The sequence below is a fragment of the Triticum aestivum genome, chromosome 7A, assembly GCF_018294505.1.
Source record: "Triticum aestivum cultivar Chinese Spring chromosome 7A, IWGSC CS RefSeq v2.1, whole genome shotgun sequence".
NCBI classification, from domain to species: Eukaryota; Viridiplantae; Streptophyta; class Magnoliopsida; order Poales; family Poaceae; genus Triticum; species Triticum aestivum.
This window is the reverse complement of record NC_057812.1, coordinates 455,617,686-455,642,860: the sequence shown is the minus strand read 5'-3', so window position 1 is coordinate 455,642,860 and position 25,175 is coordinate 455,617,686.

Genomic DNA, 25,175 nt, shown 5'->3' with positions numbered 1-25,175 from the left:
GAGGCAGGAGCACGAGGCACGACCGGCGCTGGTTTGGGCGGCTGGAGCAAGAAGACCAGAGGTTGAAGAAGCACTACGGCCGTTGGATGGACATCGTACGGTCACTGGAGCTAGAATCGTGCATATTGACTAAGTTGACAAAGCCCTCCGTCCCCGTCAACTTAGTAGGCCCACAAGTCAGCCTCCCACCAAGGTGGGTCCCAGCTAGCAGGGGGTATTCATTTTTTTGAGCGTAATAAGGAGGCACTTCCTTGCGTGCGAAGATATAGCTGGTGGGTCCGAGCTGTCAGCGGCGGTAACATTTTTTTCGCGAAATACAGAGGCCCTTTCGGTGGGTCCCTGATGTCAGGGGAGGAATCATTATTTTGTGCGTAATAAGGAGGCATTTCCTTGCGTGCGGCCGTGCACCCAGCTGTCGGCCTCTCCACGTACAGTCCACTTCAGATGCATGTCGGTCGTTGACCACGTTGACCAGGCCGCGCCGAGAGCACCAGGGCGGTGGACGACGGCGAGGCCTAGGAAGGAAACGACACGGAGGCAGGGAAGACTCGGCAGTTGTTTCCCACGCGGAGGGGAGTACGACTGTACGAGGGTTTACTGGTTCGTCTGCCGTCGCCGGAGAATAACAGCAGGTGTGGGTGAGTAGAGGGATGGCTAGGCCAGCGATGGGAGTACGGTCGGGCGGTGAGGCCTACGCGGCAGCACAGCCGGCCGCGAGGAGGAGGGAGCAGGCAGTCCCGCCGGCGCTTGTTTGAGCGGCTGGAGCAGGAAGAGCAGAGATTGAAGAAGCACGATGGCCGTTGGATGGACATCCAACAGTCAGTGCTTGTGCGTCAACCTTTTTTTAGGAAAGCCTCAAATCTGTGGAAAACAGCATACAACCCATCTGCCATTATTTCTAATAATTTACAGCCCATTTGCTAATTCTTAAGGTTTTTTGGAGCCCATATTCTTTTTGTTAGCATTACAGCCCATATTGTGGCCACGGTTAAAAAATTAATGAAATTTTGCATATTTCGGTGCGGTCCGAACTGTTTTTAATCCCGAAATTTCGACTCACATTCAAACTGATTTTAAAAATAAATGTATATCAATATAAAATCCAACAAATTCTCCACGCATAAAAATTAATGTAATTTAAAATCTCGAAATGAAAAAAAGATATTTTAAACTAATTGCCGGTTTGATGTGTTTTAAAAATGTACAGCCCATTTCTCATTACTGATGGGCCATTTTCTCGGCCAGCCGAATGAAGCTCTCCTCGTCTTGAAAGATTTGCAGCCCAACAGGCCTGACAAAGCGACTTACTTGGCAAATCACAAAAAAACTGGGCTGTGGCCGTGGACCCAGCTGTCAGCCTCTCCACGTACAGTACTCTTCCGATGGAAGTCGGTCGTTGACCACATTGACCAGGCCGCGCCGAGAGCACCAAGGCGGTGGACGACGGCGAGGCCTAGGAAGGGGACGACGCGGAGCCGGGGAAGACGCGGCAGTGGATGCCCACGCGGAGAGGAGTACGAGGGTTCACTGGTTCGGCTGCGGCGTGAGGCTGCCGTCGCCGCAGAATAACAGGGGGTGTGGGTGAGTAGAGGGATAGCATGGGCCAGCGGTGGGAGTAGTAGGGGGCGGTGAGGCCTCCGCGGCATCACAGCCGGCCACGAGAGGCAGGAGCACGCGGCACGACCGGCGCAGCTTTGGGCGGCTGGAGCAAGAAGACCAGAGGTTGAAGAAGCACTACGGCCGTTGGATGGACATCGTACGGTCACTGGAGCTAGAATCGTTCATATTGACTAAGTTGACAAAGCCCTCCATCCTCGTCAACTTAGTAGGCCCACAAGTCAGCCTCCCACCAGGTTGGGTCCCAGCTAGCAGGGGGAGTATTCATTTTTCTGTGCGTAATAAGGAGGCACTTCCGGTGGGTCCGAGCTGACAGCGGGGGGAACGTTTTTTTCGCGAAATACTGTGGTCCGTCCGGTGGGTCCCAGCAGTCAGGGGCAAACCTTTTTTTCGCGAAATACGGTGGCCCGTCCGGTGGGTCCCAGCAGTCAGGGGGAAACGTTTTTTCCGCGAAATACTGGTGGCCCGTCCGGTGGGTCCCTGCTGTCAGGTGGAGGAATAATTATTTTGCGCGTAATAAGGAGGCACTTCCTTGCGGCTGCCGTGGACCCAGCTGTCAGCCTCTCCACGTACAGTACTCTTCCGATGGAAGTCGGTCGTTGACCACATTGACCACGCCGCGCCGAGAGCACCACGGCGGTGGACGACGGCGAGGCCTAGGAAGGGGACGACGCGGAGCCGGGGAAGACGCGGCAGTGGATGCCCACGCGGAGAGGAGTACGAGGGTTCACTGGTTCGGCTGCGGTGTGAGGCTGCCGTCGCCGCAGAATAACAGGGGGAGTGGGTGAGTGGAGGGATGGCCTGGCCAGCGGTGGGAGTAGTATGGGGACGGTGAGGCCTCCGCGGCAGCACAGCCGGCCACGGGAGTCAGGAGCATGCGGCACGACCGGCGCTGCTTTGGGCGGCTGGGGCAAGAAGACCAGAGGTTGAAGAAGCACTACGGCCGTTGGATGGACATCGTTGACCACGCCGCGCCGAGAGCACCAGGGCGGTGGACGACGGCGAGGCCTACGAAGGGAACGACACGGAGCCGGGGAAGACACGGCAGTGGCTGCCCACGCGGTGGAGAGTACGAGGGTTGACTGGTTCGGCTGCCGTCGCCGGAAAATAACAGGAGGTGTGGGTGAGTAGAGGGATAGACAGGCCAGGGATGCGAGTATGATGGGGCCGTGAGGCCTTCCCGGCAGCACTGCCGGCCACGGGAGGCGGGAGCAGGCGGTTCCGACGGCGCTGGTTTGGGCGGCTGGGGCAGGAAGATCAGAGACTGAAGAAGCACGATTGCCGTTAGATTGACATCTAACGGTCTGACGCTGGTAGAGTCGATTGTTGACTAAGTTTCTTTTTTGAGAAACCTTGTGTACGCATGAACTTAGTAGGCCCACAAGTCAGCCTCCAAATCTGTGGCAGACAACATAAAGCCCATTTGCTATTTTTTATAATTTGCAGCCCATTTGCTAATTCTTAAGTAATTTATTACAGCCCATTTTCTGCCCAGGACCACGGTCAAAAAGTTCAACCTTATTTTGCATATTTCGGTGGAGTCCGAACTGTTGTAATCCCGAAATGATAAACATTTTTTTTAAGAACTTATTGATTTGCCAAAAAATCGTTTTGTTTTTGTAAGCATATAAGACGTGGGACAATTTAGTTGGTTTAAGGGAAAACCAGTGGTAAAAAATCAGCGCTGGGTGGGAAAAAACAACAAAAATAAGGATGTAAATATGAAAAGGGAATTTTATGTGTTTTCAATATAATGATACGTGTATATGAACTAGTAAAACTATAGGTAGAGATTAGAAAACGGATGTAGGACATGTGTTTCAAGAGGAAAATAGAACTGGGCTGTGTGTTTGATTCAGTAAAAAAACTGCCTGCGGATGTTGTAAGACAAAATATAACTAACGCTGGCGGGCCAGAGGCCAGTAGATACCTGCTGGATCTTTGTGCCCCGTTGTCGTCATGGGCTGGGCCTGTTAAAAACAAAACAACCCTGGGCAATCTACAGCCCAGTTGAAACTTGCTCGACCTGAAAAAACAATATACGTGCTCAATAAACGAGAGAATTCTGCAAGTACAGACTGATAACTGGGATGCAGCACGGATATTGTTTTTTTATCGTGATAATAAGTGCATGCACTTGTTTCGAAAAAATCGGAGAACTGGGAATTCGAACGGCGGGTGCTTATGCTACCCATCAAATAAAAATCAGGTGCCTGAAAATTCGTTTCGAAACAAATGATTCAGCTTTATATCCACGTCGACCCTCGGCATGATGGTTGGAAGCAAATGCAAGTTCATACCAAAAGATCGTTAACAACAATACCAACTTGCGGACGACAAGGTAGTACAACTACCAATACCAAACTAACTTATAATCTTTTTACTCCTGGCCCTAGTGTTCGTCTGGTAGAAAATCTTGCAGAGGACCAGCTCCCGCTCCTTCTCTTGCTCCAGGTCCCCGAGGTGGTACTGGTGCATCACCCAGTTGGTCCTCTGCTGGTCGAAGTTCTTGTTGGTGTGCAGCACCAGAACCTTTTTTGCTGCCCGTCTGCCGGCCGTTGACCATCACCGGCAAGGTATTGCCGGTCTTGTGCCACATCGCGTGCATGCCGCACTCCGACTGTATCTTGCGACGCGTCCACGCGCCCCTTTTGAACGCCCTGGAATTGCGCTGGAAGAAATGCTTCCTTAGGCCACTCAGTGTGATACCTGCAGTATTGTGGAATACAGGTTTTAGTGTACCTAGTTGGCATTTTCATAACATCTTTGGCATGTTGCAGTCACTTGTTTCACTTTTTATTAACTGTCAAATTGTAATTGCTTCACCAGGTCTGCGTCTAAAAAGAAAAATAGAGCTATAAACAAAGGAATATGTTTGTGCAAGTAGACGGCCGATCGGTGTCTTACCTGGAAGTTTCTCAGGTTGGGTGTAACATATGCCGTGCTCGCTGTCGATGGTTGGTATGAACAAATCGATGAGAGACTGAAATCTCGCGCTGTCAGCACTCACTTTGGCCTCAAGGTGCTCGATCAGCTCCTGATCCGTGGGATCGAACTTGATGCCAGCCGGCAGCACGGGCCAATCCTTCTTCGACTTGCATCGGTAACTCCAGTTATATGGTACTCAATGTATGATCAATCGACTGTTTTAAGTGAATGATGAAAGATTTCGACAGATAAGTGGTACTCCAAATCTGAAGTCCAGAATACCCGAACACGCCGCCGGGATTCTTGTGTCACCTCACGCGCAGCGTGTTGTCACGTCAATTCAATGTGTGGACATGATGAATAATTTGACCGACGTATACTAGTACTGCTACTGTACTACTTACTAGTCGTATTTAGTGTCACGATTTATACATAGGTTTAACTAACAAGTACGCACTTGAAGCCTAACTGATATATATATGGCTTCTGCACAACATCTCCATCATCATTATCAGTACATCCTACGCAGGTGAGTTAGGATGCACTTGATCCCAGGAAGGTATCTATCCTTCAAACCAGAGGAGTGCTTCAAACTAACAACAGTACATAATATCCAACAAAAGAGGGTCGTGCTACAGCAGCAGAATACATGGCTCAGTCTAGATATCAGCACGAATCAAGTTGTGCATATTTGCTGTTGGCATGAACCACATCGCCGCATGTCGGGTTTGCAAAAGCCATCCATCGCATGGAAGCTTGATGCCTTTCACACACTGAAGATTATCTGGCAACAAGCTGTGTCGACGAATCTCTGGATATGGTGATTCATGAAACCCATGGTATGATGTGTAAACACAGCCCCCCCTCGCGAATGGAAGTTGCATAGCACAGTAATCATCGCCGGTGATATGATCGATGATTGGTTGGATGATCGGATAATTGAGCCCGAGGAACAAGGAGTGGTTGCCGAGGCTGTAAACCCGCCTCCAGTTGAATACGCCTGGCCCAACGGAGCTGGGATCTTTCTCGAACACGAAGCAGCCATAGCCATCAATGTCACGAACGCCCCACGCATTGTACTGCATGTGGTTTGATGTAATGGTTTGGTCAATTTGGTACGTGCGAATGAGCATCAAATGACCGCCGTCAGCTGAACGAGCGATAAACCACCACCCATCGGCTGGTATGATTCCAGGTCCTGGAATCATGAAGGCCAGCGCATTTGCGTCTGCTGCAACAATTCAAATTGGAGACCAAAAGGACAAAAATAAACAATCATGTTCAGAGTATGTGTGGAATTAAGATTATTATAACAGTGACACATATCATAGACAGAGAATTGCAATGCCGTGGTCATAATCATACCCCAAGTTAAAAAAATAAGCCAATGGCTTTCATATTCTAGCAATATGTCATGGTTCAAACATCATGTAACAATGAGAGGAAAACAGCTATGACAGCGCCTACTCATATTCTACCATAGCACTTACTACTACTGTTCTCATATCAACTCTAAGCAATAACATGCGTTGTTATAAAAATCTTGTAAACGAGAGTAACATATAGCAATCATGATGTTATGCTCATAATATGTATTCTAACAATCATTAGATGCCAATTGTTCTCATATCAACTCTAACAATAACATGTGTGGTCATAAAAATCTAGGAAATGAGAGGAACATATAGCAATGATGTGGTTATAGACATGCTATGCATTCTAAATTTGTAACAAATGAACAGGCAGTCGTATTCATAAGGTAAAGATGAGATGAGATAGAACAATTACACGACGATAGATTCCACCAATATAGGTAGCCAATCTGTGCGTCGACCGCGTAAACGATGCCATCATGCACTATAGCATCAGACAGAAATGTTTCCTCAACAGGATTGATGATGAGCCATAACCATGTATGGCGACCGGATTCCAGATAGACTAATCCCTTGTTGAACAAGGCAATGAGCTTGTAATCCATGTAGTCTTCTGATGGTGTGGGCACTTCGCAGATTACAACTTTCTGCAAACAGAGGTCGAGCCAAAAGCTTGACGCGTCTCGTGCGTAGTAGGCAGGAGTGTCCGGCGGGCCGCGAGGCTCGATGGCGGCGGTATCCAACGATGGAAGGGTGATCTCTCGCTGGGTGTAGATATCCACGAGACGCCACGGACTACCGGTGTGGTGGATGAGGACGATCCAGTTGGCCTTCATGCCCGCCCAGTAGTGGCCGCGCATGAAGGACAGGTGGACGGGTAGTGGTAGCATGTCGAGGGGCACCACGGCAACCTCCGTAGGATCGTCAAGTCGGTGTCTGGGCCACCTGCGAGGATCGGGCATCAGCAAGCAGGGTGTCTTGAAAAGAGCCGGCCGGTTGCAGACGAGTAGACGGTACAAAGACACCGAGCATGCGGCCAGACGGACGGTGCTGAGTAGGTCCATACGACTACAGATCTGCTCCAAGAGAACATCGGGGAGGGAATTCCAATCGCGGCTCTGCGTGTCAGTCGGTTCTGCCATTGGGGTTTTCGGTGCCTGCGAGCCAGCGGGGAAGTGGATTCGGGCGGGCGAGCGAAGAAGCTTCTCCTCGTGTGGCCGAGCAGTGAGCGGGGGGATATGGTACGCGCGAGCTACCAAGGAAGATGGCGCGGGCGGGCGAGCAGTGAGCGGGGGTAAATGGTGTGCGGCCGACGATGGGGAAGAGAGGAGGAAGAAGAAGAGAGGAGGAAGAAGAGTGGAAGACGGGGAAGAAAGTGCATTCAATCTCAATTCTACTACTCCCTCCGTCTAGGTGTGTAAGTCACCTTACGAAAACCAAATAATCCCAAAACACTTAGGCACCGTACATTAACTCCCTTCTCGTTTTTTGTTTTGTGGCATATCAACCAATAAGATATGTGGGCTGTGCATGCTTTCAATGACTTGAGACTACCAAACATAACCGACTGATTTAGTAACACCAACACGCTGGTTCAGCTTATTAATTACGTGTCCCATCTGCTGCAGTGTGTATTGTCACTTCACTGCGAAGACTAGTTGAATAGTTCTCTCTGACCGAGATGGGGAATAAATGGATCGCGAGGACTTCCTTTCTACAGTATCCCTATGCCTCTACGCTCACTTCACTCATTTTGCTCCGTACCTAGTCACTTGTTGAAATCTATAGCCAAATGGACATGTCAATGGGAGGGAGTAAGCCCCATGCATGCATGCATGCAACATGCAACACTCACACGTACACATGGACGCACGCAACACTCACGCACCCATGCGGCACACAGCACACGACGCAACACACACGCTCACGCTCAAGTGCTCAACCTACTCCCTACGTCCGTGAAAGACTGTACATTTAGAGATTTACACATTGACCAGGGCATAATTAACGCCCAAAAGTAGCAGACTTATGTGTGCATGCGACCATTGAGATAAGAAGATTAAATGAAGGCCGTTGCATGCTGTAATTAAGGATAGACATGTAGCCTATACCTACAGCACAAGTTGGTGCATTAGTCAATCAATATCGATTTAGATTAAAGGCTAAACACATTGGAAGTGTAGATGTACATCATGTAGTACACTCTTTGTTGGAAGACCGAGGGAGGACACGTGCATGCACTCACATACACAGCCAGGGCGGTTCGCGCGCAAGGGTTGGACTCGTGTCGCGCCTGCGTAAAGTTTTGTTTAACTGATTTCTTTGCTCTGCCAACTGACAGGTGGGACCCAGAAACCAGGTGACAATTTAACCAGTCAACAAAGTGCCACGTCGACTATGTGGCCGGTCAGTAGGGTGCAATACGGTGCTCTACGATGAGCTAGTGATCGCATAATCGCCGCAAAACTATATATAGTGACCGTAAAGAGCGTACTGTTACATACGTTGACCGCCAGTGTATTTTTCTCGTTTCAAATTAAGCCATATTAATCGGAAAGGACGCAGTATGGACTACTACTACTAGTACTAGTACTGCTTTGATGTGTCCCGTCAACTCGCCGAACGAGGAGAAGCTTGCTTACTACGCCTCTCCCTCGCCCACGCGCGCGGTGGTTCGCAGGACGAGGAGAGGGTTTTGACTACAGCGCCCTCTCCCTCCCTCCCCTCGCCCTCGCGGTGGACGTGCAGCAGTTCAATCGGTGTCAGATTGCCAGAAGCATATTGTACTGTAGTATCATCATTGTTGGACCTTCCGAAGAGGCGAAGAGCCAAGTGCAAGGTTCACACGAGTACGAACTGTTGAACCTCCCGAAGAGGCAAAGAGCCAAGCGCAAGGTTTTATAGGAGTTGTCGTCCTAGTAGGAGTGTACTAGTACAACTATAGCGAACGATGCTACTGTATGATGCCGCCACGTCACGTATATCCAAAGCTGTGCCACCTTTTTTTCTCAAAGAGCGTGTTGGAGCCCGTGCAACAACCACACAAGTTGCACGTACACATAACACATTTACTAGTAATAAATTCTAAAGGACAAATGCCAGTATGCCACACAAGTTCATCTCCAACTCATGTGATAAATTTGTGCACGACTAGTCTACATATATTCACAGCGCTACCGTCCACAATTACCGTACTCCACATACACGTTATAGATGGGCTACATGTCCTCCTCCAGGTTCCAGTCCCAGGTGTTCTTCATGGATGGCACGATCCATAGCGGTGGGCAACGGGAATCATTGTCGCAGCTTTCTAGTCCGGTTCCACACGATGGAGACTCATCCAAGCTGAAGCGGCATAAATCAGGGATAGCGTGTCCCAGCATGTCGTTCATCCGGCGGTGCGCACTGAAGACACAACCATGCTTCATGAACGGCAGGCCTTCCGTGTCGTGCACGGAAGGTGGCATCCGCTTCACAATGGGGTAGCTGTCCCCGATGAAAAGCGAGTACTCTCCAAGAGTGTTCCTCGGCACCCACGTAGCATCACGGGGGTCGAACTCGGCGCCGTTCATCTGGTACACGCGGCATCCCAGATCTGGACACATGGTGACGTACATAGTCAAGGTCCATGCATAATAATGTTGTGCTCAAATGTGGCGGTCAGTAATACTGTGCAGCAAATAGTACTACTCCGGTATAGAGGAAGTAAAATAACCGGCTTATTATATATAGCCACTCTTGGCTACATGGATGAGATAGTAAGACATGGAAAAACAAAAATGGTGGCAGCTAGTGGGTTCAAGTCTTCAAGGGCCTAGCTAGCTATACGCGTCCTCCAAGGTAAAAAGTACTCCTACTAGTACTACAAAGTATACTACTAGTACAACAATGAAAGAGAAGGCGAGAGGGTTAAAAAATGGAATACCTGGGTAGATGGTGACGGTCCGATCGTGGTAGATTATGTGACCATGTTGCACATCAGTGGTACCATGGGTAACGACTGCTAAGATAGTTGATCCCAATATGCCAAAGTCAGCTACAAGGTTCCAGGTTAGACCGAATCGCGGATGCAAATGCACATCCAGGATCGGCGATCTTATTTTGATCGGGGGATGACTGGTCCCTGCAAAATAATGGAGTACCGTTAGGGATGCAAATGATGGTTTGTGCATTCCGTTTGTAATCTCCCGTACCGTAGGATGTCAACCAGATGAAACAAGTCCCCTGGCTTGTCACCGCGAAGATGCGGCCTAGATGGCGCACGACGTCTTCGAACGTGTAGGGGTACAAATCTGCCGCCGCCAACATGCGCCAGCCTCTGCCGTTACTGCCTCCTGCATTGATGGCAATCCTTATGTCGAACACCGCGATGAGATAGTAATCGTCGTAGCCGCGTCGCTTTGTCGGCGGGTCCGCAATTGCTATCTTCTTCAATCTCATGTAGGCATCATCATACGTATTCTTGCCCAGCCAGTCCGGAAGGCCGATCCCAATGGTGGAGAAGGGGTCTACCGGAACGGCCGCACTGCTGTGGATGTTGTGCAAAATGATGGTGGTATCCGGCCGGAGGTATGCAAGCCAATCTTCGTTGGCACCGACCCAGACCTATATATAAGACGGTGGGCAGCGGAGAAATTACGGGATGGAAATGGAATAACTATGTACTACATGATCAAACTCCATTACTGACCTGCTCATCGGACAAAATCCGACTACCTCTCAACGTCGGCAACTCTAGCGGAGTCAACGTGCAACCATGGCCAGGGAGCGGTGGACTGTTCGAAGGATTGTCCCATAGAAGAACCTTCTCCTCGAGGATGCATGGAAGACCAACAAGCATGGCCTGTTTAAGCAGCATCTTGAAAAAGTTGGTGCAGGAAGCACCGAGTCTTGCGGCGGTGAGGACGTCGGAGCGGCGTGCGATTTCTCCCACAGGATCGTCGTCCAAGGTCTCCCAGCCCCGACGAGGAGGAGAACCGCCTGGCGAATCCATGGGAGCAGCGACGAACTGCCTTCTCTTCGGGGGGAGGGGAACTGGCGAGGAGGAGATAAGAGCGTAGTAACCGCAGGGCCTCGTCCCTTCCAACTGTAGATCGTTCCTCAGCGAAGGGGTGAGGCTATTATTTACTACTAGTACTCCCTCCGATTCTTTTTACTCTGCGCATAAGAGCAGACCCGGATACCAAGGCAGGGGCTCGCTGCATGCTTTCTGGATGGAAATACCCCTGGCGCATGGATGGGAGGAGTTAGCAGCTATAAATGCCCCATGCAGCCCATTGGTTGTCCGCCCGCGTTCTCCTCTCTCTGCATGCTGCATGGATGTCTCCCTCTCTCTCACATGACTGCATGCGGTGGCGCTGGCCTATGAGAAGCTCGCGTGGAGATAGCAATCTTCTCTCTAGAAGTGATTTTTTTGAAAGAAAGGGATTATGGAACGTTATGGGATTGCATTATACTGTAAATAATAGCACTAGTAAGAAATTTTTGGCACTAGGTAGTAGTTTTTGGCGTGGATTAAGAAATTTTGGGTATGTTTTTGCCATTTTTTGTACACGCCAACTAGTGTCAAAAAACGTCTTACATTATGTGACGGAGGAGTACGTACTTGTACTGTAGCAGTACTAGTACTACTTTTCTCAACTAGTAGTGCGATGTACTGTACTTCTAGTCTAGTCTAGTATAGTGCACCAGTTTTGAACTCTTGAATCTCAGGGCCAAGGAGCTACAGTTGGAAGTGGAGGGTACTACTGTTCTCTAGAACCATCGCTGTACTATCAATGCAGGGGAAGTACACCTGCGTAGTGGCCTAGTGGGTACTCTCGGTGCTCTATTCAGCCGCTCCTCTCACGTAGCTGGCCTACTCAGCCGCTCCTCTCACGCACACACTAGCAGCCTGTTTATCAGCGACGGTTACTGCGGGGGCAGAACATTTGAGTTATTTGATACAGCGAGACTAGGCTTTTCGCTTCCATTTGTGGAGGTGTAATGGATCTCGTCGAACTTTGTTAGTAGTTCCTTCTTTATGAATGAGATGAAGCAAAGCTTTTGCCTCCGTTTCAAAAAAACACGGCAAGAGGAATTTCTTTTATAGTAGAGCCGATAATGGAGTGAAGTCCATGCATGCAACGCCACAAGCTACAGAGTAGTAGTAGAGCACTTTACGTACAGAGCCATATTGCACAGTTCCCAATGCCCCGCCAGGCTTTTCCGGCTCCTCGGGCTTAATTGGGAGGCGCTAGTTTAAATATGCTACTAGCTGGAAGCTGCAAGCGAGGTGCGGCTAGGGCGAGCACGCGAGCCACGGGATGCTGGGAAGGAAAACCCGTTCACGTGGCTAGGCTGTCCAGTGCACCCAGATTGTGGGGCCGCACGTCCGTTTGACTTCAAAACTCAAACTACCCATGTAAAATATTGGCTCGCAGCGAAGTGTAGTAGTACTATTTTTTTAAAAGGCCGCCGTGCGTTCGGCCGGGATCGAACCCACAAAACGAGGTATACACTCCCGCGACCACTAGTAGTACTCGTTGGAGTACAACGCAACCTAGAATCGCCTTTTGTCGCTAGTAGTACGTACATTGTTCCTTACAAGAAACCCCTAAGAGCATGGTTAATAGTATAGCCAGCTGCTGGCTATAAGCCAGTGCCATGTCATCTACAGCCCATCTTATAGCCAACATGTAGTAGTAGTTTATTTCTTATAGCCCGCTGACTCAGCTCTATTGTACTTGCTCTAATAATGCAAGAAACCACTAAAATGCCAAGAAACTACTACCACTTGCATACGTGGCAGACTTAAGATAAGACTACCTTATCAACCATTGTACATGCTCTTACCAACAAAAATCCTCGAGTGACCTCCTACCTCCGGCCCGTCCACCTAGTCATCCTCGGCCATGGGACGCAGCTACCGCCGCCGGCAGAAGGCGAGGTCAAAACCGCCGGCGGTGCGGAGCCCATGTTGCGGCAGCCCGGATGCCAGCTCCGTCCGGCGCTCGCGGCCGCTAGCTAGCCAAGATAGCTCCGTCCAGCTGCTTGTCTGCAAGGTTTGCTAGCTAGATTGGCAAGGCAGCGCGGCGGCTTGCTCGCGCGCGCCGCGCTAAGGCCAGCCATCTGGCTCGAGCGAAGGCCAGCGCGGCGGCTTGCTCGCTCGTGAGTCACGCTCGGGCCAGCCTGCCAACCCGTGCGGAGGCCAGCGCGGCGTCCGGCCCGTCCGGCGGAGCGGCGGCCAACTCGCTCATCACCGGCGCCACCGACGAACACGCATCAGTACTGTTTGAAGTAATGTTCAGGAAAAATAATGATTTGAGGGGGAATAACAGGATAGAAGGTCAGATGTGGGTCCCTCGTGTCAACGGTCAAACAAAATGTGTTGGTTTAAGCTGCCTCGTCAGCACGGACATGTGGGCCAACCCTGTCATAAATGGGTTTAAACGAACCTAATCGGTAGGAGTACTAGGTAGTTTTTGGCGTGGATTAAGAAATTTTGGGTATGTTTTTGCTATTTTTTGTACAATAGATTCCTCCTAGGGCTGGTTGAAAGTGGTAGTTTTTTGTTAAATACTCTACATATTGTAAGTAGGAGTGAAAGTTAAGCTTTGGAAGCCAATAAGCAAGGCTAGTTACATAGTGCATATGTGTACATGATTGAAAGTAAATATCAACCATGAGTGACTAATATCTTGATGGAAAACTCGAAACTATGGAATACTAGGAAAAGAAATGCATGGTTGGAAATACTAGCAATGTTCATGTCCGTTGCAACGAATCATAATTAGAATAATACTTATTCACAAACTTGGTACAAAACACTCTAATTTTGATATACATATGTCACTAGAGATATATTATGTTTCAATTAGAATATATTCCTTGGGCTGTTTTGGTGAGGTCAGGGAGGGATGTGGTTGGTTTTAAGATACTAATTATGAGTTTTTCTGCAAATTGGTAGACAAGTGGGATGTTGGTGAGAAAAGGCAACAACTTACCTCACAATCGTTAGATGTAGATCTAATGGTCAGAAACGACGGATGGCAGACACACCAGCATCACCAACTTAGTCTTGTGTAGGAGTACTAGCAAGATCCGTGCATTGCACGGAACATCAAGATGCATTTTTTATAAAACACTTGTTGTGATTGACCCTTGCGGGAGTAATCCCATGTGTAAAAACTAATGATATCTCGAGAAATATGAGATAAGGTGAAGAGGAGTGGGGTGTGGTGGTGGTTGGTGGTCGAACTGAGCGGAGGCATGGGGATTGACGACGCCGGCAGCGGCCACCAGGCCAGTTTGTTCGAGAGGCTTCCTTTCTTAATTGCTCAACAATGAGGTTTGTTGGAGATAAGGATGAACGAGGGAAGGCCTTGTCTGCAAATGTGGAGAGGGGTGCGGGTATCTTTTAGTTTAATTTCCATCCGTCAGATATAGATCGACGGTCTATATTGCAAGATGGCACACGTACCATCATCACCAACTCGGTTTTTTATAAGAGAAGAAATATAAGTATGGAGATACAAACGTATTATCGATACTTGCTTCCGTAAACTAGCATCTACATTCTATTCAACACCTCGGCATGTGGGCCCTTAGCACAATGACTTCTTGACTGTGTAAAACAAAGATTTTCCCGTCGCCGACAAGGAGGGGGTGACGGCGGCGTGCTTTTTGGCTTGCTCTAGTCCTAGTAGTCATACTAGGTGGTCTAAGCACGTGTAGATTTATTCTTTTTCACGTCTCGTGTTCGCCGTACTGCCATGACTGTTCATGAATAGACGGTAAGTTATTCACGGGGAAACCCTTGTTGAGCGTGTTTGCGAGAGAGAGAGAGTGTGCGTGTGTGATATGTTAGAGACTGAGGCAATGATAATAGATTCTTTGTGTCTATGTGTGTGGAGGATAGAGAGATACATGTACATGGGGCTTTGTGTTGTGTAACATGGAGACACATATACATAATTAGAGAGTGAGTGTGTGAGATACACATGCAGACATGAGGAGAGATGAGGATCTAGGTAAATGGGTGTTTGTGCGTGTCTGTGTGTGTTTGTGCACGCGTTTGTGTGTGAGAGGGAGCGAGTGTATGTGGAGTAGAGAGACCACTGATGATGTAAACCTAGTATAAGGGAAGGGGGAATGGTGTGACATGTGTAGTAGCGAGATAGCACGGGTGCGGGCGGGGGGAGCAGACTATTTGGAAGAGACATCGAGTGTGTGTGGGGGAGAGGGGTGTGAGAGCGGGAGAAAGAGAGAGCCAGCGCTGGAGAGAGAGAGATAGATAGATAGATAGAGAGAGAGAGAGAGAGAGAGAGAGAGAGAGAGGAAGAGAGGGGGCAAGAGGGGTCGTTTGTGTCCATAAATGGCGTATAGATAGGAAGACAATGTTGATGTTGTCCGAAATTGGCCTATGAACGGAGACGCAAGGGAAGCAAGTCATCGTGTGTGTGATAGGAACTTCATGAGAGATCTAGAATAGATGGTGTAGAGAACAATGTGCGAAATCGAGAACGATTATACATTAGGGAGCTATGCAAAGAGTCACGACATATATGTATACAGGGAAGGAGCTGGGGCGGGTCCGCATGTGGGAGAGATAGAAAGAGGAGAGTGGTGCACAAGGAGACAAAGTGTGCTTGTTTGCAGTGGGGGTGGTGTGTGAGGTGAGTGCGCGAGAACCACATAACTAGGGAGATAGACGTTTGGGGGCGACGTTTTGTGTGTATGGGAAATATACACTCTACATAGTGCGTGTGCTTGGGTAAGAGAGATAGCGGGAGACCTAGAGAGTGAGGCAAGAGATGTGTGCATGCCCGAGAGACAAAGTGATAGAGACCTATGTTGGGGTCCGGACTTTACAAGAGAGAGGGGTGTTAATGTGCTCGTGTGTTGGTGTTTGGGGGAGAGAACGACTTCTGTGTGTGTGTGTGGTGGGGGGGGGGGTTGACTTCAGATAAAGAGTGAGGTGTCTATATTTGGGGGACTTTAGCGTAATTGAGATATTGTGCACTCATGGTTGATCAATTTGTTTCACAGTTTGTACTATGAGATAACGATACTTTTGAACATGCGTGATATACCTTGATATACCAGAATTACAAACCTAAGATTGGAATTTTGGAATTCGACTCCATCATTAGCTTTTGTAATTCATTTAAACAGAGGTACATTTTTAAGCCGGGATTTTGTGATTTCAAATTCATATATCAAACCTAGAGATATACACATACGGGCATGTTCAAACTTTATAATCATCCACTTTATTCATACACGTACATATTTTTGCTTTTGTCATCATATTTAGGATAAACACATTTGGAATTTCATTTGAATTGGACCGTATGATGGTATTTGCTTGTAGTAGCTCAATGATCCATATTTGAATTGAATGGACAATCTAAGTTTCGAGTTGGAGACATTGATTTTCAGAACTTGCACATTTTTTTGCGTGCAAAACAAACAAATTGTTGGCCATGATATCATAGTCGGTCGTACGAGAGTAGAATACTTATAATTTTAGGTGTCAAAAGCTTTCAAACTTCCCGCTCACATCGAAATATCACGCGCTCGAAAGTTTAGCCCTACGATATTCCTGTTTTACCCCTGCCACATGAACGGAAAAGGGCTGCTTTGGTAACTCCATTATTTTCCCCTCTTTTCCCCCAACATTCTTCCCCAGAGCGCCTCCCCTTCCCCTCCCTGACCCCCCAACCACGGCAAGCCGCCGAATCTAGTCCTCCGCCGCAGCGGTGGACCTCACACCCCGCCGGATCTACCTTCCGCACCTTGGAACCCCCAACTGCCAACTCACCACTTCACCGGAGCCGCTTCAGCGACTGGCTTGTCCACCGCTCCAGATCTCCTTGACCGCCATCATGGTCCACCGCATCGGATCTGCTTAACTAGCGCCCTCGTCCACCATAGTGTAGGCCCTTCACTGACTCCCTCGTCCACCCCTTCACTGGCCCTTCATACAAGCCCTCGTCCGCCGCAACAGATCCGCCTCACCGAAAGCACTATACAATGCGCCTGCCGAAGCCTTCGTCCGCTGCACCGGACCCGCTCCACGGACGCCATATTCAACTCCACCGGCCCTGCTTTACCAACGCCGCAGCCTCATCAGGTTATTTCAATTTGTACTCCTTCGGTTTTTCTCTTTATCGTGCAACTGTTCACTTACCACAGATGAGCTTTCTTGTATGTCGACAAGCGCCGCAACCGTAGCACCGGAGCCGCTTCAGCGACGGCGACAGTCGGCCCAAACTCAACCGCAACACGAGCACCATCGACGATCCTTAGCTATCAAGTATGACAACGATACCCATATGCCGCCGAGAATCAGGTACTATTATCCAACGGCCGGTGCCTACGTTCACTTTCCTAGCATAAGCACTGCACCTTTGAATTTCTTCAGGGCATCATTCAGTTTTTCATGAGACGCGTTATTCTGCTTGCACCTGTAGGGCCATACTTCTGGCAGTGAACATGTTACATGTGCTAAATTACATACCAGTGCACATATAGTTAATATGCTTTAGTTTTGTTCTGATGCCACCTGTTGGTTCCATCAGACTGCTTAATGTTCTCTATGCTTAATTACACATCAGCAAACTAGCATGTGGTTCCGCTGCTTTTTGTTCGTTTTACCCTGCATTTTCTGATGCTAGCTATTACTATTGGGGAACGTAGCATAAATTCAAAATTTTCCTACGTGTCACCAAGATCTATCTATGGAGTCATCTAGCAACGAGGAAGGAGTGGATCTACATACCCTTGTAGATCGCTAAGCGGAAGCGTTCAAGAGAACGGGTTGATGGAGTCGTACTCGTCGTGATCCAAATCACCGATGATCCTAGCGCCGAACGGACGGCACCTCCGCGTTCAACACACGTACGGAGCAGCAACGTCTCCTCCTTCTTGATCCAGCAAGGGGGGAGGAGAGGTTGATGGAGATCCAGCAGCACGACAGCGTGGTGGTGGAAGTAGCGGGATTCCAACAGGGCTTCGCCAAGCGCTGCGGGAGGAGGGAGATGTGTCATGGGAGGGAGAGGGAGGCGCCAGGGCTTAGGTGTTGCTGCCCTCCCTTTCCCCCACTATATATAGGGCCAAGGAAGAGGGGGGGCGCAGCCTAGGCCCTTCCTCCAAGGAAGGGTGCGGCCAAGGGAGGAGTCCCTCCTCCCCAAGGCACCTCGGAGGTGCCTTCCCCCTTTAGGACTCTTCCTTTCCCTCTTCTCTTGGCGCATGGGCCTCTTGGGGCTGGTGCCCTTGGCCCATATAGGCCAAGGCGCACCCCCTACAGCCCATGTGGCCCCCCGGGGCAGGTGGCCCCACCCGGTGGACCCCCGGGACCCTTCCGGTGGTCCCAGTACAATACCGGTGACCCCGAAACATGTCCCGATGGCCGAAATAACACTTCCTATATATATATCCTTACCTCCGGACCATTCCGGAACTCCTCATGACGTTCGGGATCTCATCCGGGACTCCGGACAACTTTCGGGTTACCGCATACTAATATCTCTATAACCCTAGCGTCACCGAACCTTAAGTGTGTAGACCCTACGGGTTCGGGAACCATGCAGACATGACCGAGACGTTCTCTGGCCAATAACCAATAGAGGGATCTGGATACCCATGTTGGCTCCCACATGTTCCACGATGATCTCATCGGATGAACCACGATGTCAAGGACTTAATCAATCCCGTATACAATTCCCTTTGTCTATCGGTACGATACTTGCCCGAGATTCGATCGTCGGTATCCTGATACCTTGTTCAATCTCGTTACCGGCAAGTCTCTTTACTCGTTCCGTAACACATCATCCCGTGATCAACTCCTTGATCACATTGTGCACATTATGATGATGTCCTACCGAGTGGGCCCAGAGATACCTCTCCGTTTACACGGAGTGACAAATCCCAGTCTCGATTCATGCCAACCCAACAGACACTTTCGGAGATACCTGTAGTGTACCTTTATAGCCACCCAGTTACGTTGTGACGTTTGGCACACCCAAAGCACTCCTACGGTATCCGGGAATTGCACAATCTCATGGTCTAAGGAAATGATACTTGACATTAGAAAAGCTTTAGCATGCGAACTACACGATCTTGTGCTATGCTTAGGATTGGGTCTTTGTCCATCACATCATTCTCCTAATGATGTGATCCCATTATCAATGACATCCAATGTCCATGGTCAAGAAACCGTAACCATCTATTGATCAACGAGCTAGTCAACTAGAGGCTTACTAGGGACATGGTGTTGTCTATGTATCCACACATGTATCTGAGTTTCTTATCAATACAATTCTAGCATGGATAATAAACGATTATCATGAACAAGGAAATATAATAATAACTAATTTATTATTGCCTCTAGGGCATATTTCCAACAGTCTCCCACTTGCACTAGAGTCAATAATCCAGTTCACATTGATATGTGATTAACACTCAAGGTTACATCCCCATGTTACTAACACCCAAAGAGTTTACTAGAGTCAATAATCTAGTTCACATTACCATGTGATTAACACTCGATGAGTTCTGGGTTTGATCATGTTATGCTTGTGAGAGATGTTATAGTCAACGGGTCTGAATCTTTCAGATCCGTATGTACTTCGCAAATCTCTATGTCATCTTGTAGATGCAGCTACTACGCTATATTTGGAGCCATTTCAAATAACTGTTCTACTTGGAGCTATTCTAAATTGTTGCTCCATTATACGTATCCGGTATCTCTACTAAGAGCTATCCGGATAGGTGTTAAGCTTGCATCGACGTAACTCTTTACGCCGAACTCTTTATCACCTCCATAACCGAGAAACATATCCTTATTCCTCTAAGGATAATTTAGACCGCTATCTGGTGATCTACTCCTAGATTACCTTTGTACCCTCTTGCCAGATATGTGGCAAGGCACACATCAGGTGCGGTACTCAGCATGGCATACCGTATAGAGCCTATGACAAAAGCATAGGGGACGACATTCGTCCTTTCTCTCTATTCTGCCGTGGTCGAGCTTTAAGTCTTAACTTCATACCTTACAACTCAGGCAAGAACTCCTTCTTTGACTGATCCATCTTGAACCCCTTCAAGATCATGTTAAGGTATGTGCTCATTTGAAAGTACCATTAAGCGTTTTTGATCTATCCTTATAGATCTTGATGCTTAATGTTCAAGTAGCTTAATCCAGGTTTTCCATTGAAAAACACCTGTCAAATGACCCTATATGCTTTCCAGAATTCTACATCATTTCTAATCAACAATATGTCAACAACATATATTCATCAGAAGTTCTATAGTGCTCCCACTCACTTCTTTGGAAATACAAGTTTCTCATAAACTTTGTATAAACCAAAAATCTTTGATCATCATCAAAGCATACATTCCAACTCCGAGACGCTTACTCCAGTCCTTAGAAGGATTGTTGGAGCTTTGCATACTTATTAGTATCTTTCAGGATTGACAAAACCTTCCGGTTGTATCACATACAACCTTTCCTCAAGAAAATCATCGAGGAAACAATGTTTTGACATCCTATCTGCAAATTTCATAAATAATGCAGTAATCGCTAATATAATTCCAACAGACTCTTAGCATCGCTACGAGTGAGAAAGTCTCATCGTAGTCAACTCCTTGAACTTGTCGGGAAACATCTTAACGACAAGTCGAGCTTTCTTAATGGTGACATTTACCATCATTGTCCGTCTTCCTTTTAAAATCCATACGTACCTAACAGCCTTACGACCATCAAGTAGTTCTTCCAAAGTCTACACTTTGTTTTTCATATATGGATCCTCTCTCGGATTATATGGCCTCGAGCCATTTTGGAATCCAGGCCCACCATCGCTTCTCCATACGTAGGTTCATTGTTGTCTAGCAACATGACTTCCAAGACAGGATTACGTACCACTCTGAAGTAGTACGCATCCTTGTCATCCCACGAGGTTTGGTAGTGACTTGATCTGAAGTTTCATGATCACTATCATAAGCTTCCACTTCAATTGGTGTAGGTTTCACAGGAACAACTTCCTGTGCCCTGCCACACACTAGTTGAAGAGACGGTTCAATAACCTCATCAAGTCTCCACCATCCTCCCACTCAATTCTTTCGAGAGAAACTTTTCCTCGAGAAAGGACCCAATTCTAGAAACAATCCCTTATTGCTTTCGGTTCTGAGACAGGAGGTATACCCAACTGTTTTGGGTGTCCTATGAAGATGCATTTATCCGCTTTGGGTTCGAGCTTATCAGCCTGAAACTTTTTCGCATAAGCGTCGCAGCCCCAAACTTTTAAGAAATGAGAACTTAGGTTTCTCTAAACCATAGTTCATACGGTGTCATCTCATCGGAATTACGTGGTGCCTTATTTAAAGTGAATGTGGTTGTCTCTAATGCCTAACCCATAAAATATCGTGGTAATTCAATAAGAGACATCGTGGTATGCATCATATCCAATAGGGTGCAGTTATGATGTTCGGACACACCATCACACTATGGTGTTCCAGGCTGTATTAGTTGTGAAACAATTTCCACAATGTCTTAATTCTATGCCAAACTCGTAATTCAGATATTCATCTCTATGATCATATCATAGATATCTTATCCTCTTGTCACGACGATCTTTCAACTTCACCCTGAAATTACTTGAACCTTCCAATAATTCAGACTCGTGATTCATCAAGTAAATATACTCAACATCTACTCAAATCATCTGTGAAGTAAGAACATGACGATATCCACTACATGCCTCAGCACTCATTGGACTGCACACATCAAAATGTATTACTTCCAACAAGTTGCTTTCTAGTTCCATTTTACTGAAAAACGAGGCTTTCAGTCATCTTGCCCATGTGGTATGATTTGCATGTCTCAAGTGATTCAAAATCAAGTGAGTCCAAACGGTCCATTTGCATGGAGTTTCTTCATGCATATACACCAATAGACATGGTTCGCATGTCTCAAACTTTTCAAAAATGAGTGAACCCAAAGATCCATCAACATGGAGCTTCTTCATGCGTTTTATACCGATATGACTTACGTGGCAGTGCCACAAGTAGGTGGTACTATCATTACTATCTTATATCTTTTGGCATGAACATGTGTATCACTATGATCGAGATTCAATGAACCATTCATTTTAGGTGCAAGACCATTGAAGGTATTATTCAAATAAACAGAGTAACCATCATTCTCCTTAAATGAATAACCGTATTGCGATAGACATAATCCAATCATGTCTATGCTCAATGCAAACACCAATCTCGATGGTAGAGGGAGCGTGCGATGCTTGATCATATCAACATTGGAAACACTTCCAACACATATCGTCATCTCACCTTTAGCTAGTCTCCATTTATTCCGTAGCTTTTATTTTGAGTTACTAACACTTAGCAACCGAACCGGTATCTAATACCCTGGTGCTACTAGGAGTACTAGTAAAGTACACATCAACACAATGTATATCCAATAAACTTCTATCGACCTTGCCAGCCTTCTCATCTACCAAGTATCTAGGGTAATTCTGCTCCAGTGGCTGTTCCCCTTATTACAGAAGCACTTAGTCTCGGGTTTGGGTTCAACCTTGGGTTTCTTCACTAGAGCAGCAGCTGATTTGTCGTTTCATGAAGTATCCCTTCTTGCCCTTGCCCTTCTTGAAACTAGTGGTTTCATCAACAATTGATGCTCCTTGATTTCTACTTTTGTGGTGTCAAACATCGCGAATATCTCAAGGATCATCATATATGTCCCTGATATATTATAATTCATCACGAAGCTCTAGAAGCTTGGTGGTAATGACCTCGGAGAAACATCACTATCTCATCTGGAAGATCAACTCCCACTCGATTCAAGCGATTGTTGTACTCAGACAATCTGAGCACAAGCTCAACAATTGAGCTTTTCTCCCTTAGTTTGCAGGCTAAGAAAATCGTCGGAGGTCTTATACCTCTTGACGTGGGCACGAGCCTGAAATCCCAATTTCAGCCCTCGAAACACCTCATATGTTTCGCGATGTTTCAAAACGTCTTCGGTGCCTCAACTCTAAACCGTTTAACTGAACTATCACGTAGTTATCAAAATGTGTATGTCAGATGTTCGCAACATCCACAGACAACGTTCGAGGTTTAGCACATTGAGCGGTGCATTAAGGACATAAGCCTTCTATGAAGCAATGAGGACAAACCTCAGTTTACGGACCTAGTCCGCATAATTACTACTATCAACTTTCAACTAAATTTTCTCTAGGATCATATCTAAACAGTAGAACTGAAGCGCGAGGTACGACATAATTTGCGAAGACCTTTTGACTATGTTCAGGATAATTAAGTTCATCTTATGAACTCCCACTCAGATAGACATCCCTCTAGTCATCTAAGTGATTACATGATCCGAGTCAACTAGGCCGTGTCCGATCATCACGTGAGACGGACTAGTCAACATCGGTGAACATCTTCATGTTGATCATATCTTCTATACGACTCATGCTCGACCTTTCGGTCTCTTGTGTTCCGAGGCCATGTCTGTACATGCTAGGCTCGTCAAGTTAACCTAAGTGTTTCGCATGTGTTCCGAGGCCATGTCTGTACATGCTAGGCTCGTCAACACCCGTTGTATTCGAACGTAAGAATCTATCACACCCGATCATCACGTGGTGCTTCGAAACGACAAACTTTCGCAATGGTGCACAGTTAGGGGGAACACCTTCTTGAAATTTTAGTGAGGGATCATCTTATTTACTACCGTCGTTCTAAGCAAATAAGATGTATAAACATGATAAACATCACATGCAATCAAATAGTGACATGATATGGCCAATATCACTTTGCTCCTTTTGATCTCCATCTTCGGGGCTCCATGATCATCATCGTCACCAGCATGACACCATGATCTCCATCATCGTGTCTTCATGAAGTTGTCTCGCCAACTATTACTTCTACTACTACAGCTAACGGTTAGCAATAAAGTAAAGTAATTACATGAAGTTTATGTTGACACGCATGTCATAAATAAATTAAGACAACTCCTATGGCTCCTGCCGGTTGTCATACTCATCGACATGCAAGTTGTGATTCCTATTACAAGAACATGATCAATCTCATACATCACATATATCATTCATCACATCCTTTTGGCCATATCACATCACATAGCATACCCTGCAAAAACAAGTTAGACGTCCTCTAATTGTTGTTTGCATGTTTTACGTGGCTGCTATGGGTTTCTAGCAAGAACGTTTCTTACCTACGCAAAAACCACAACGTGATATGCCAATTGCTATTTACCCTTCATAAGGACCCTTTTCATCGAATCTGATCCGACTAAAGTGGGAGAGACAGACACCCGCTAGCCACCTTATGCAACTAGTGCATGTCAGTCGGTGGAACCAGTCTCACGTAAGAGTACGTGTAAGGTCGGTCCGGGCCGCTTCATCCCACAATGCCACCAAATCAAGATTGGACTAGTAACGGTAAGCATATTGAACAATATCAACGCCCACAACTACTTTGTGTTCTACTCGTGCATAGAAACTACGCATAGACCTAGCTCTGATACCACTGTTGGGGAACGTAGCATAAATTCAAAATTTTCCTACGTGTCACCAAGATCTATCTATGGAGTCATCTAGCAACGAGGGAGGAGTGGATCTACATACCCTTGTAGATCGCGCGCGGAAGCATTCAAGAGAACGGGGTTGATGGAGTCGTACTCGTCGTGATCCAAATCACCGATGATCCTAGCGCCGAACGGACGGCACCTCCGTGTTCAACACACGTATGGAGCAGCAACATCTCCTCCTTCTTGATCCAGCAAGGGGGGAGGAGAGGTTGATGGAGATCCAGCAGCACGACGGCGTGGTGGTGGAAGTAGCGGGATTCCAACAGGGCTTCGCCAAGCGCTGCGGGAGGAGGGAGATGTGTCATGGGAGGGAGAGGGAGGCGCCAGGGCTTAGGTGTTGCTGCCCTCCCTTTCCCCCACTATATATAGGGCCAAGGGAGAGGGGGGGAAGCCTTGGCCCTTCCTCCAAGGAAGGGTGCGGCCAAGGGAGGAGTCCCTCCTCCCCAAGGCACCTCGGAGGTGCCTTTCCCCTTTAGGACTCTTCCTTTCCCTCTTCTCTTGGCGCATGGGCCTCTTGGGGATGGTGCCCTTGGCCCATATAGGCCAAGGCGCACCCCCTACAGCCCATGTGGCCCCCCCGGGGCAGGTGGCCCCACCCGGTGGACCCCTGGGACCCTTTCGGTGGTCCCGGTACAATACCGGTGACC